The 14,948-nt window shown below is 43.9% G+C and overlaps 1 pseudogene; it reads right to left on the minus strand.

Annotated features, from left to right (window-relative positions):
- The window catches only part of LOC121581369, a 207,231-nt pseudogene that overhangs the window by 115,380 nt on the left and 76,903 nt on the right, over window positions 1–14,948 (minus strand).

The following is a 14,948-nucleotide window of genomic DNA, read 5'->3' on the forward strand; positions in this document are numbered from 1 at the left end:
TAGACAGACACCAGCGTCATGTCTCCTTCCTCCTAACTAGCTGCTTCTTAAGGCACTCCTCTTGAGAGCTTTTGATAGACAGACAGATAGACGGCTTCAGGACTCGATCAAAACCACAGACGGAAAACAGACAACGTCATGTCTGTCTCCTCTATCCCTGCCCACCTGTCTGCCTGCTAGCTATGTAGCTGCAGGAGACAGGGTAAGTGGCCCAAATGGCACCCTATATCCTATGTAGGGCTATGGTAAAAAGCAGTGCACTATTTTATTTTATTTAACTAGGCAAGTCAGTTAAGAACAAATTCTTATTTACAATGACGGCCTACACCGGCCAAACCCGGACGACGCTGGGCCAATTGTGCAACACCCTATGGGACTCCCAATCACGGCCAGTTGTGAAACAGCCTGGAATCGAACCAGGATGTCTGTAGTGACGCCTCAAGCACTGAGATGCAGTGCCTTAGACCGCTGCGCCACTCGGGAGCCCACTATATTGGGAATAGGGTGCCATTTTGGACACATAACTTCCTTGTCTCCTATATCCCCACCTGCATGCCTACCTGCCTACCTGCCTGCTAGCGAGCTGCAGGAGAGCTATGAACTCAGCAGTCGTGACAAAGTGCCTGAGGAAACTCAGAATAACAGAAACCTTCAATCAATATTAGAACAACCTGGCTGCCTGTTGTAAAGTCTATCTGCATGGTTACATGGGGATTCTGTCAGACAATAGCTCAGGGCTAGTGAACAAGGCTGAGGGCTGATCATGGATGCCTCCCAAATGGCACTTTGTTCCCTATATAGTGCACTACGGCTCTGGTTAAAGGCTCTGGTTAAAAAGTAGGGAACAGTGTGCCATTTTGGATGCAACCCATATCTGTTGAGGCAATGCCAACTGCTACAATACCAATACCAGTTATAGGGCCTTGCACTCCAGTCTCTGTTGAATGGGACTATGTATTATCCTCTATTAGACTCCCCCTCCAGTCAGGTAAGGATAGGATGAGACAGAGGAGAGGAAGGAAGGATGAATAGAAGAATGATGATGTCTCACTGGGCCCCGTAGCGCAGCAGCTTGTCTGAAACATACATAATACCTTGTGATCCGCTTTCTCCTGCCTGATACCCATGTCCCTCAGCCGGAGGTACCCGGTTTTACCATCTACTGGCTACCGTCTGATAGACCTATACCTATCGCCACCTGAATAAACATATGACTCGAGTTTGTAGGGGGCAGGTGAAGTATACCTGTAGCAGCCATCTGGTATGGTATTTTACAGATGTATTTGAATGGTGGGAGAGATAGCAATGGAAGCATATGGCAGGCACAGAGTAAACCAACAGTGATATACTGTACAGTAGCAATGAATTAGCCTAGACAGTATACAGGAAAACGTGGGTGCAAGCCAAGGTACAGGGACAAGGTTAGACAAGGACACGTTGACGGGCTGGGTGTTACTGGGGTTGGACGGAGTGGACAATGGACAGCAAGCATGACTCAGGCCAGGAATGCATGCAAACAACCTGAAAGGTTTAAAGTAGTGAAAGCAGCAGAGTCGAACGAGAACAACAGAGTAGAAGCCGGATAGGGGTTGGGGTGTGTTTCAGATGGGGTCCAATGTGGCTCAGTTGGTAAAGCATGGCGCTTGCAACGCCAGAGTTGTGGGTTCGACTCCCACCAGTATGAGAAAGTATGAAAAATGTGTGCACTCACTTCTGCTTAATGACGTAAAAGGTTCATGTAAATGGAGTGCGACGTTGATCTGGTGGTGCCTCAGAGGAGGGGAAATGGGGTTGGGGCAGATACAATCTCACATCCCCCCTCATCCTTAGGTCGTCAGTAGTAGTAGAAGGTTTAGATGTGAAAATGGAACTAACCTTCCCGCTGGTCTGTGAGTTAGTGGAATGATACGTTGTGATGAAGGAGGATTGCAATGGAATGGAGAGATATACAACAGTAGTGGAACATAGAGCTTATCCCGTAACAGCAAGGAAGTTAGTAATTTAGGAGAAACAAAGACGTGTTGCAGCCACATAAAAGTTGTGTCGTAGTATTGTCTGAAAGATTGCAGGAATGTGTGTCTAACACAGTTTTTTGGTTAATGTTTTAAACTAACTTTTTAGTGCCCGCAACTGTACAGAAATGTACACACACCCATACCCAGAGAGAGAGACAGAGACAGAGAGTGAAACACCAGCATGAAAAATAAATGTGGGTAAAGGAGAGGGGTGCTGGACCACTCTATCCTGTGTGACACGTTGACAGGTCCCATGTCAGTATGAAGTGGAGTGGAGACAGCCTGTGACTGACCCAACCTCTGTTACCGGAGAAGCGAATAGACAAATGACAAACAAGCTGCTCACACTAATACACAGACACCACGTACCAACGCAGACACACAAACACAGACACAAACATACACACGCAGACGCACACACACAGAGTGGGACCTTCCATCGTGATGAAGTCTTTCTTCAGAGAGGGGTGACACACACAGGCACACAGACACAGTATGGATGAGGAGGAGAAGTAGAACAAATAGAAACAAAGACGGGAAGGGAGGAAAAACTATTCATGACCGACTCCTCCTCTCTCCCATCCCTCCCCCCTAGCTCAATCCCTCCCTCCATCCCTCCCTTTCTACACCCACACAGAAACATGAGGACATCATTTTCCACTATCTCTGATATGTCATGACAAGGGGTGTTGTGTTGTTAGTACCACTACCTGGAGGGAGGGATTGGATAAGCTACAATTGCAGTAGAGAGAACTGAAACACATTCAGACTGACAATAACAAATACTTCTGATGCAGGTTTGTGTCTGCAGGACTGGACGTGTTGAACAAAGACATAAGACAGGTGTGTGTGTGTGTGTGTGTGTGTATGTGTGTGTGTGTGTGTTTGCGTGTGCGAATAACATCCCTTCTTTCAGTTAACGGAGAAGACAAATCGCATTTTCTGCGGGTTTGAGACAAGACATTACAATCCATTACCTCCTGGTGACAGAACAACAGACACACACACAGACAGAGACACACACAAACAGACCCAGTCATAATCTCTAGTCTAGAGATGACGTAGTCATTAAACCCACGACCACAAACCCTTACGTCTATCCTCTTCCTCATTCTATAGTAACAAAGACAGATTGAATACACTGTGGCTGTCTTTCTTCTGCTTTCCAGACTAATGCACTTTTAAAAGGTTATGCTTGGACTGATTCCTATCTATCTCTCTTCTTAGTCAGTCTGTTGGTGCCAAGAGGAGGAGTAGGAGAATGGGTGTTTTGACCATGTGCCTGACAGCTCGTGGGTGGTAGAGGTGGTGTGTGTAGTGTGTGTGTGTGTGTGTGTGTGTGTGTGTGTGTGTGTGTGTAGTGTGTGTGTGTGTGTGTGTGTGTGTGTGTATGTGTGTGTAGTGTGTGTGTGTGTGTGTAGTTGTGTGTGTGTGTGTGTGTGTGTGTGTGTGTGTGTGTGTGTGTGTGTGTAGACTAGACTGCCTCCTATGTAGCCTGAAGGACATGCTGGAACCATGCCAGGATGTATTTAATTACCTTGATGGAAAAACACACACCTCTGCTCTAGTTATCTGCCATGACACACACACACTTTACCTGAGTCTCTTTTGTTGGTGCTAAACCTGTTTTTTTTTTTTTGGGGGGGGGGTCCTGAACCTGTTTCTTAGGCTACTTTCATCCCATAATGCATTTCCGCATTTCTATGTGGACAGCCCTTCAAATGAGTGGATTCAGCTATTTCAGCCACACCCGTTGCTGACAGGTGTATAAAACGGAGCACACAGCCATGCAATCTCCATAGACAAACATTGGCAGTAGAATGGCCTTACTGAAGAGCTCATTGACTTTCAATGTGGCACCGTCACAGGATGCCACCTTTCCAACAAGTCAGTTCGTTACATTTTTGCCCTGCTAGAGCTGCCCCGGTCAACTGTAAGTGCTGTTATTGTGAAGTGGAAACATGTAGGAGCAACAACGGCTCAGCCGCGAAGTGGTAGGCCACACAAGCTCATATAACGGGACCGCCGAGTGCTGAAAAAGCGTGTAAAAAACTCCTTGGTTGCAACACTCACTACCGAGTTCCAAACTCCCTCTGGAAGCAACGTCAGCACAAAAACGGTTCATCAGGAGCTTCATCAAATGGGTTTCCATGGCCGAGTAGCCGCACACAAGCCTAACATCACCATGCGCAATGCCAAGCGTCGGCTGGAGTGGTGTAAAGCTCGCCGCCATTGGAGCAGTGGAAACGCGTTCTCTAGAGTGATGAATCACGCTTCACCATCTGGCAGTCCGACGGACAAATTTGGGTTTGGCAGATGCCAAGAGAACGCTACCTGTCCGAATGCATATTACCAACTGTAAAGTTTGGTGAAGGAGGAATAATGGTCTGGGGCTGTTTCTCATGGTTCAGGCTAGGCCCCTTAGTTCCAGTGAATGGAAATATTAACGCTACAGCATACAATGACATTCTAGACAATTCTGTGCTTCCAACTTTATGGTAAAAGTTTGGAGAAGGCCCTTTCCTGTTTCAGCATGACAATGCCCCAGTGCACAAGTCGAGGTCCATACAGAAATGGTTTGTCGAGATTGGTGTGGAAGAACTTGACTGGCCTGCACAGAGCCCTGACCTCAACCCCATCGAACACCTTTGGGATGAATTGGAACGTTGACCGCGAGCCAGGCCTGATCGCCCAACATCAGTGCTCGACCTCACTAATGCTCTTGTGGCTGAATGGAAGCAAGTCCCGGCAGCAATGTTCCAACATCTAGTGGAAAGCCTTCCCAGAGGAGTGGAGGCTGTTATAGCAGCAAAGGGGAGACCAATTCCATATTAATGCCCATGATTTTGGAATGAGATGTTCGACAAGCAGGTAACACACACACACACACACACACACACACACACACACACACACACACACACACACACACACACACACACACAGTAGCAACAGAAACTGGCCTCCTCTTGAACCATCAGCCTCTGCATGCCAAGCAGCAGCTCAATCATGATACAGAGAGCAGGAGAAGAGAGGAGAGGAATGGAGAGAGGGGTGAACTAAAAACTTTCAACACAGAGAGAGTCAAAATAAAAAGCCCTGGCATGTTTTCATTGTAGGAAGCGGAAAACAGTTTGGCTGCAGCTGTTTTGACAGACCCAGCAGCTGGTAAAGCTGGCAGAGAGAAAGAGGGAGGGGTTAGTTCAGCTCATTGGTATGGCAGGAACACCATGGCTAAAAGGAAAGAACAGCAGAGAGAGAGAGAGACATAGAGACAGAGATGGAGACTGAGAGCTCCTGTGGGATGCGATTCTGGTTAGTGATTGGTAATTCATAATAACATGACATTGCTGTTTAGTTGAGGACGTATAGACCAATGAAGAGATGGAAGGGATGAAGAGATGAACATAGGGAAAAATGAACGCAGGATCTTACCTCGTACGTAGAGATTGGCGGGGGCAGAGTAACGTGTTCCAGCGCTGTTCATGGCCACACACTCATACTTCCCCTGGTCTGACTCCTCACTGTTCTCAATCTGCAAGGCTCCTGTAGGGAAGGGGTTAACATAATTAACATCAGGCTCATGGTAGATGAAGTTACATTGAAAAAGAGAGAAGGGCTCTGTCTCAATGTCACTAGCACAAGCACATAGAGTAAAGTAATGTGTTGGGAGTGTATTCTAAGTAGTATGCTAGTATGGACATTGAAAAAGAGGTGTAGCTTCATTATAGAACTGCGGACAACATTAGATCATTATTCTGACCTTCTCTTTTTCATCATCTGACCATTTCAGGTATACCATCTACTAAGACTAAGAGTTTTATCCCCTGGCTTCATAAGAAGAAGTAACATTATAATGATCTGTACAGAACCTCACCAGAGAGCCAAAAAGTGAAATACCACTCGCTCTCTACTGTATGCATGATGGCGTGTTATGAATAGGGCGGTTGTTGCTCTAAAATGTTTTGCCTACGACGACACATCAGCATTTAGCTGATTTTGCAGGTTTATTAGCATTGTAAGCTTTCCACAAATCAACATATTCGCCTGGCCCTGTCAGGGGAAAGAGCTGGTGAGACGCTCATGTCAAGTCCATGACTTAGAGGTCAATTAATCACCTCAGCAAGACGTCACATTTACGTCTATTTATGCCCTTTCTGCCTGCTAAAAAACTACTGACAGGACAAAAAGCATCATAATGAAGCTAAGTCTCTCTAGCTAGGCTACATCCCAGGTGGTGGCCTCGCTAGGCTAGCAACGCTAAGCTACTCTACAACAACTGCAAGGCCAGCAGGATGTGGTCAATGCTTTATAGAGTGGACTGCCACTTCACTGTATAATGCCGCCTTCCTTTCAATGCCAGAGCACAGTAAAGGCCTATATGTATTTTTGGGTGACCAATTATTTTCTGAATGATACATGAAGGAGACAGTGCTAAAAGGTAACTACTGTATTTACATGTTTGGCCTGAGAATGTTATATATATATTTTTTAATGTACTTTTTTTAACTAGGCAAGTCAGTTAAGAACAAATTCTTATTTACAATGACGGCCTACCAAAAGGCAAAAGGCCTCCTGCCGGGACGGGGGCTGGGATGGCCACAAGCATAGATATAAAACCATCAGACAATCATCAAACTATGGTTCTATGAGCAGAAGATGATTTGCTGGTAAAGAGTTAACCAGCAGAGAGAGATGTCCTCATCACCAGGTGAGATGAGGTGACTATCCAAAGGTTGACTTCTGTTTGTTAATAACTACTGAGCTCCAATAAAACCCAGCTCATACAGAGAGAGTCACTCAACATGTATTTGATTTACTTAACCTGTTTTAATCCCAGTCAGTTTAAGAACAGATTGTTATTTACAATGACAACTAGCTCTGAGTGAACCACTCTTCCTGATTCATGGTCAGGGCTAGTCGTCATCGTAAATAACAGGGTCTAAATACATTTTTACGTATGGGTGGTCCCGGGGATCGAACCCACTACCCTGGCGTTACAAGCGCCATGCTCTACCAATTGAGCTACAGAGGACTAGGGTAAACATGTTCACTGATGTAGGGTTGAACTAATCTGACTGAACATTGATGAGGTCTGAGTAGAATGAGTCAGAGAGCTAGGGCCATGATGACTACTGAACTCATTCCAGGGTTTATTTATTTTACCAATTTGCCCATAGCTCAGTTGGTAGAGCATTGCGAGTGCAACGGCAGGACAATGGGTTCGATTCCCGGGACCACTGAATGTAAAATGTATGCACGCATGACTGTAGGTCACTTTGGATGAAGGTGTCTGCTAAATGGCATATATTATTAGTATACTAATCATAATGATGTCTAAAGGGGACATATAGGCCCAGCCATGACTACTGAAGTCATTCCTCTTGGTCAATGTTTGTTAACCAGGTTGACATTATGTCTGCCACTGTAGTGTATCACTATATAACTCTCTCACTCTCCAAGTGTACTGCTAAGTACCCACCCATAAAGGCTTGGGCTCGACAAATGCTTCTATTACTGACTACCTGGCTATTCCTCACCACCACCGGGACTGTCCTAGATAGCATCCTATTTCCTATACATTCCTTATGGGCCCTGGTCAAAAGTAGTACACTATAAAGGGAATAGGGTGCCATTTGGGACATACCACTTTTTCTGAGAGGGAAATTGCTTCTGCAGCCAGCCATCAAGCAGAAGGCGTGTGTGTGTGTGTGTGTGTGTGTGTGTGTGTGTGTGTGTGTGTGTGTGTGTGTGTGTGTGTGTGTGTGTGTGTGTGTGTGTGTGTGTGTGTGTGCGTGTGAGTGAGTGCATGCATACGTGTGCGTGTGTGTTCCTAACACAGGTTGGCATTTATTGTCATGAATCTTGCCCTGGAGGCAGCTCTGCAGAGTGGTCACTAGCTGGCACAGTCATAAAATTAGATTTTAAACATAACCTTAACCTTAACCCTAACCTTAACCACACTGTTAACCCTAATGCCTAACCCTAACCTTAAGTTAAGACCAAAAAAGTATTTTTTGTTTTCATTAATTTTTTACATTATAGCCAATTTTTACTTTAAAAGTTGGCCAATCTAACAGATATCACTCAGTTCTGCCTCCAGGGCATGATTCATGACAATAAACATCAACCTGCATTCCTAACAGCGCAGCACGACCCAGGGGATGTGCCCGAGTATGGTCAGTATGACACACAGCTAGCTACCATTATAATAATCTCAGCTGAATAGGAAATAGTGTCAGACAAAGACAGAGAAAGGCAGAGAGAGGTAGTTCTGCTGAATTACACTATTTCAGCACCTCAGGAGAAGGCTGCGTTTTGCCTGAATAGCAAAGCAAAGAATTGGCAGCCAAAGGATATAGAATAACAAAAGTACCGACCCACTTACCCAAATTTAAAGTTACAACACTGTTAGGTTTTTGAGGATAGAAATGTGTCATTTATGATGTATGTAAAATATTAAATATATGGTACAACACATACTGACCACTACTCTTTATCAGGATGGTACAACTAAGCCATGTAGCCATACAAACAGAAACCCCATGTAATAGGCTACCAGATATAATAAGTTATAATAGTAATGTAATATTCCATATATTACCAGACACCATGCAGGTTGGTAATGGAGGAACACATTGAGGGTAGTACAACGATGTTGATACATTTTGAACACCAGAAACGCATTATGGGATGAATGTAGCCCAACAAACAGGTTCAGCACCAACCAAAAAGTCTCAGGTATAGATAGTGTGTGTGTGTGTGTGTGTGTGTGTGCACACGTGTGTGTGTGTGTGTGATTGTATGTGCATGCAGTATTCTGTGCTATTCAGCTCCCCTCATACCACCTCCATTACCTCACTGTAAACCTACATCCACTCAGTGGACAGGGCCTGATTTCCATAAGAGGGTTGTGTCTGTGTCAGAGTTTCCATCTTAACCATCTCAGATAGACAGACAGACCTATAGCTCATAGGCCAACATTTCAGCTGCACAGCCTGTATGCAAATCACCCCATTTCAATGTAATTCAGGCATATCCTCTAGTGTAGTGGTTCCCAACCAGGGGTACTAGAACCCCTGGGGGTACTATTTGTTGTAACAAATTGCTCATCAGCCTATCAAAGATCTTAAACCTTATCTCCAAAAAACGAATTCAAGGTTTACTGGCCGAGTTGACCTATTCTAAGAAATACCATTGGTTTGTGGAGAAAAAGTTTAAGATCTTTGATAGGCTGATGAGGAATTTGTTACAGGAAATAATCACTGCTATCTGATGAGGTTAGCATAGGGCTAACATGTGCCAGGTTATTTGATGGGACCAGCTACAATGTAGCGTTCTATGACGTGACACTAGGTAAACTCTTTTTATTGGCTGATGCTTAAACTTAACCTTGAACTTCTTCTAATGTTCGCAACTATGGACCCCATTTCTAAGTAAAATACAAGAATGTGTGGAGAAGTTTATGCACAAGGTAGCTAGCTATCACCTTGGACTGCCTTGTCCAGTGTTCCCCAATGCATTCATCTGGAAGTGGGGGTTCTGTGATGGATTGATTGATTGGGAAAGGGTTGGTGTTCATTTGTTTGTTCAGGGAAAGAGACATACTAACAACAAACAGAGGATGGGCTGGAGAGTGTGGAGACTGTGGGGACACAGAGGTGTCTAGGGGCTGAGTGGACAGGAGAGATGGGGCTGACAAGGTACAAGGTTTGGAGAGGTGGAGGGAGAGAGGCTGATGGAGATTGAGGTTGAAGTTGAAGTGATGGCGGGATGGAGTGAAGGAGTGACATTTTTCTAACACGTTTATTTCCCATCATCCTTACCTCTAATCGGTGTACCACCTAGTTGAAGGTAATTTGAATGCAAACGAGATTGGAAGAGATAGAGAGTTAGTAAAAGACAGAGAGAGAAAGAAAGAGAGGAGAGAAGGCAAATTAATGAAAGTAATACATGGTTAAATAGAGAGAAGCTGGAGGTTTAGAAGTTAGAGGAAATAATTCAAAGGGGATAGTAAAATAAGCAAACTATACAGTAGATTGACCATATAGGCCAGGAGAGGAGGTTTGAGCGTTGGAGGTTTTAGTGGAAAGAGATGTAACAGTTGCGTGAGTGGGTGATAGAGTAGTAAATTATGCATGTTGAGTGATATGAGAGATACTGGGTTAGTGTAAGGTCAATATGCAGATATGCAGATTAGGATACTGAAACAAGATGTCAAGGCTAGGATTAGAGATAACATGGTTTGTTAAAATGTGTGTGTGTGTGTGTGTGTGTGTGTGTGTGTGTGTGTGTGTGTGTGTGTGTGTGTGTGTGTGTGGTACTACTCATCAGCACTTTTTGCCATACTGCTGCATACCAAATGGCACCCTATTCCCTATATAGTGCACTATGTTTGACAAGTGCCCTATTGGCATTGATCAAAAGTAGTGCACTATTTAGGGAATAGGGTGCAATTTGGGAAAAAGCCACTGACTGCCTGACTGACAGAAAGACATGACTCTGTGGAGAGAAAAGGCCCCTCAACTCCTCTGTAATCTGGGGTTGGAGCCTTGCAGTAAATTAGAATTTACTCGGTCAATAGCCACTAATCGTTCTAACTCTCCTTACGGTCTGACTGGCTCAGTCAGCCCTAAATATGTTTATTCATCTAATCTTCTTAACTCTCAACTCTCCCCATTCTGATCTGGGGTCAGGGCTAAAGCTGTTTATTTATACAGCCTTGTAAATAGAGAGAGCAGAGAGGCCTATCGATGTATTTATTCAGTGTGTGTGTGTGTGTGGTCAAAAGTAGTGCACTACATAGCGTGCATACTAACTCTCTCTACTCTAGGCCCCGCCGTACTCATGTTTAAGAAGAGCTAAGCCTCTCTTGATGGAAAAGGGCACATCAATTTCATTTTCTGCACTGCTGGAGACCACTAATTCATTTTCTTGCATTTCTTGGTAAGTAAAGTAGGACAGTCCATTTGGTACTGTATGTGGGCAGTCCAAAACTATATATACAGTACCAGTCAAAACTTTGGACACACCTACTCATTCAAGGGTTTTTCTTTATTTATTACTATTTTCTACATTGTAGAATAATAGTGAAGACATCAAAACTATGAAATAACACATATGGATTCATGTAGTAACCAAAAAAGTGTTATAGATATGTTTTATATTTGAGATTCTTCAAATAGCCATCCTTTGCCTTTATGACAGCTTTGTACACTCTTGGCATTCTCTCAAACAGCTTCACCTGGAATGCTTTTCCAACAGTCTTGAAGGAGTTTCCACAAATGCTGAGCACTTGTTGGCTGCTTTTCCTTCACTCTGAGGTCCAACTCATCCCAAACCATCTCAATTTGATTGAGGTCGGGGGATTGTGGAGGCCAGGTCATCTGATGCAGCACTCCATCACTCTCCTTCTTGGTAAAATAGCCCTTACACAGCCTGGAGGTGTGTTGGATCATTGTCCTGTTGAAAAACAAATGATAGTCCCACTAAGGCAAACCAGATGAGATGGCGTATCACTGCAGAATGCTGTGGTAGCCATGCTGGTTAAGTGTGCCTTGAATTCTAAATACATCACAGACAGTGTCACCAGCAAAGCTCCCCCACACCATAACACCTCCTCCTCCATGCTTTACGGTGGGAAATACACATGCAGAGATAATCCATTCACCCACACCGCATCTCACAAAGCCATGGCGGTTGGAACCAAATATCTCCAATTTGGACTCCAGACCAAAAGACAAATTTCCACAGGTCCCATGTCCATTACTTGTGTTTCTTGGCCCAAGCAAGTCTCTTCTTCTTGTTGGTGTCCTTTAGTAGTGGTTTATTTGCAGCAATTCGACCATGAAGGCCTGATTCACGCAGTCTCATCTGAACAGTTGATGTTGAGATGTGTCTGTTACCTGAACTCTGTGAAGCACTTATTTGGGCTGCAATTTCTGAGGCTGGTAACTCTAATGAACTTATCCTCTGCAGCAGAGGTAACTCTGGGTCTTCCTTTCCTGTGGCGGTCCTCATGAGAGCCAGTTTCATCATAGCGCTTGATGGTTTTTGCAACTGCACTTGAAGAAACTTTCAAAGTTCTTGAAATGTTCCGTATTGACTGACCTTCATGTCTTAAAGTAATGATGGACTGTTGTTTCTCTTTGCTTATTTGAGCAGTTCTTGCCATAATATGGACTTGGTCTTTTACCAAATAGGGCAATCTTCTGTGTACCCCCCCCCCTACCTTGTCGCAACACAACTGATTGGTTCAAACGCATTAAGGAGGAAATAAATTCCACAAATTAACTTTTAAGAAGGCACTCCTGTTAATTGAAATGCATTCCAGGTGACTACCTCATGAAGCTGGTTGAGATAATGCCAAGAGTGTGCAAAACTGTCATCAAGGCAAATGGTGGCTATTTGAAGAATCTCAAATATAAAATATATTTGGATTTGTTTAACACTATTTTGGTTACTACATGATTAGCTATGTGTTATTTCATCATTTTGATGTCTTCACTATTATTATACAATGTAGAAAATAGTAATAAATAAAGAAAAACCCTTGAATGAGTAGGTGTGTCCAAAGTTTTGACTGGTACTGTATATATATTTTTGGACTGCCCACATACAGTACCAAATGGACTGTCCTACTTTACTTACCAAGAAATGCAAGAAAATGAATTAGTGGTCTCCAGCAGTGCTGAGAATGAAATTGATGTGCCCTTTTCCATCAAGAGAGGCTTAGCTCTTCTTAAACATGAGTACGGCGGGGCCTAGAGTAGAGAGAGTTAGTATGCACGCTATGTAGTGCACTACTTTTGACCACACACACACACACACACACACACACACACACACACACACACACACACACACACACACACACACATATTGAATAAATAAATCGATAGGCCTCTCTGCTCTCTCTATTTACAAGGCTGTATAAATAAACAGCTTTAGCCCTGACCCCAGATCAGAATGGGGAGAGTTGAGAGTTAAGAAGATTAGAATAATACACATATTTAGGACTGACTGAGCCCTAAAATTAACTTTTAAGAAGGCACACCTGTTAATTGAAATACATTCCAGGTGACTACCTCATGAAGCTGGTTTAGATAATGCCAAGAGTGTGCAAAGCTGTCATCAAGGCAAAGGGTGGCTATTTGAAGAATCTCAAATATAAAATATATTTTGATTTGTTTAACACTTTTTTGGTTACTACATGATTACCTATGTGTTATTTCATAATTTTGATGTCTTCACTATTATTCTACAATGTAGAAAATAGTCAAAATAAAGAAAACCCCCTTGAATGAGTAGGTGTGTAAAAAACCTTTGACTGGTACTGTATATATATTTTTGTCTAATGAAAAATATATAATTTCTACATGCTACATATATTGCAAATAATCTCTGAAATGTGTTGCATCTTGGCCTTCAGTGAAGGTTGCACAGCACTGATTAACACACCATAAAATGGAATGGTGTATCCTGTGTAGGATACTAAGTAGAAACGAGTTGGAGGGAGAGTAGTCTTACCTGAGCGGAGCTGTTTGATTCGTCCGTGGCTGCTGTTGATATCGACGGGGAGGAAGTCTTTAAACCAGGAGATCTCTGGATCTGGGTTTCCACTGGCAGCACACAGCATTGTGGCTGTCCTGGTCCTCTCTACCACCTTCAGCTGGGGACCCATATCTATGTTGGGGAACCCATGAGGAATCTGGTTCTCTGTAGGACAGATAGTTTATGATTAGTATGATTGATAAAGAATACTATTTTATTGATCCCTAAGGGGTCCAATATAAACTCAACAAAAAAAGAAACGTCCTCTCACTGTCAACTGCGTTTATTTTCAGCAAACTTAACATGTGTAAATATTTGTATGAACATAACAAGATTCAACAACCGAGACATAAACTGAACAATTTCCACAGACATGTGACTAACAGAAATGGAATAATGTGTCCCTGAACAAAATCAAAAGCAACAGTCAGTATCTGGTGTGGCCACCAGCTGCATTAAGTACTGCAGTGCATCTCCTCCTCATGGACTGCACCAGATTTGCCAGTTCTTGTTGTGAGATGTTACCCCACTCTTCCACCAAGGCACCTGCAAGTTACCTGACATTTCTGGGGGGAATGGCCCTAGCCCTCACCCTCCGATCCAACAGGTCCCAGACATGCTCAATGGAATTGAGATCCGGGCTCTTCGCTGGTCATGGCAGAACGCTGACATTCCTGTCTTGCAGGAAATCACGCACAGAACGAGCAGTATGGCTGGTGGCATTGTCATGCTGGAGGGTAATGTCAGGATGAGCCTGCAGGAAGGGTACCACATGAGGGAGGAGGATGTCTTCCCTGTAACGCACAGCGTTGAGATTGCCTGCAATGACAACAAGCTCAGTCCGATCATGCTGTGACCCAACGCCCCAGACCATGACGGACCCTCCACCTCCAAATCGATCCCGCACCAGAGCACAGGCCTCGGTGTAACGCTCATTCCTTCGACGATAAACGCGAATCCGATCATCATCCCTGGTGAGACAAAACCGCAACTCATCAGTGAAGAACACTTTTTGTCAGTCCTGTCTGGTCCAGCAACGGTGGAGTTGTGCCCATAGGCAACGTTGTTGCCGGTGATGTCTGGTGAGGACCTGCCTTACAACAGGCCTACAAGCCCTCAGTCTTTGTTCCTCTGTACCTTTCTCACTCATCATTATTCAGGATTCATTCATGATTATCCATAATCGTGGTAGCATCCACATTAATTTAGAAGTGTTCAGAAACATATTATATTCTTATTTACAATAAAAGTGACTCCGAAATGACACAAGACATTATTCACCATTCAATTCCTATTGGGCAAAACATAATCCGAAACTCAACCAAACCAACCTGCAAATGCATCCAACAAGTGTGTAGAGTCATTGCATGCTATAAATAT

The sequence above is a fragment of the Coregonus clupeaformis genome, chromosome 14, assembly GCF_020615455.1.
Source record: "Coregonus clupeaformis isolate EN_2021a chromosome 14, ASM2061545v1, whole genome shotgun sequence".
In the NCBI taxonomy this organism is placed as follows: Eukaryota; Metazoa; Chordata; class Actinopteri; order Salmoniformes; family Salmonidae; genus Coregonus; species Coregonus clupeaformis.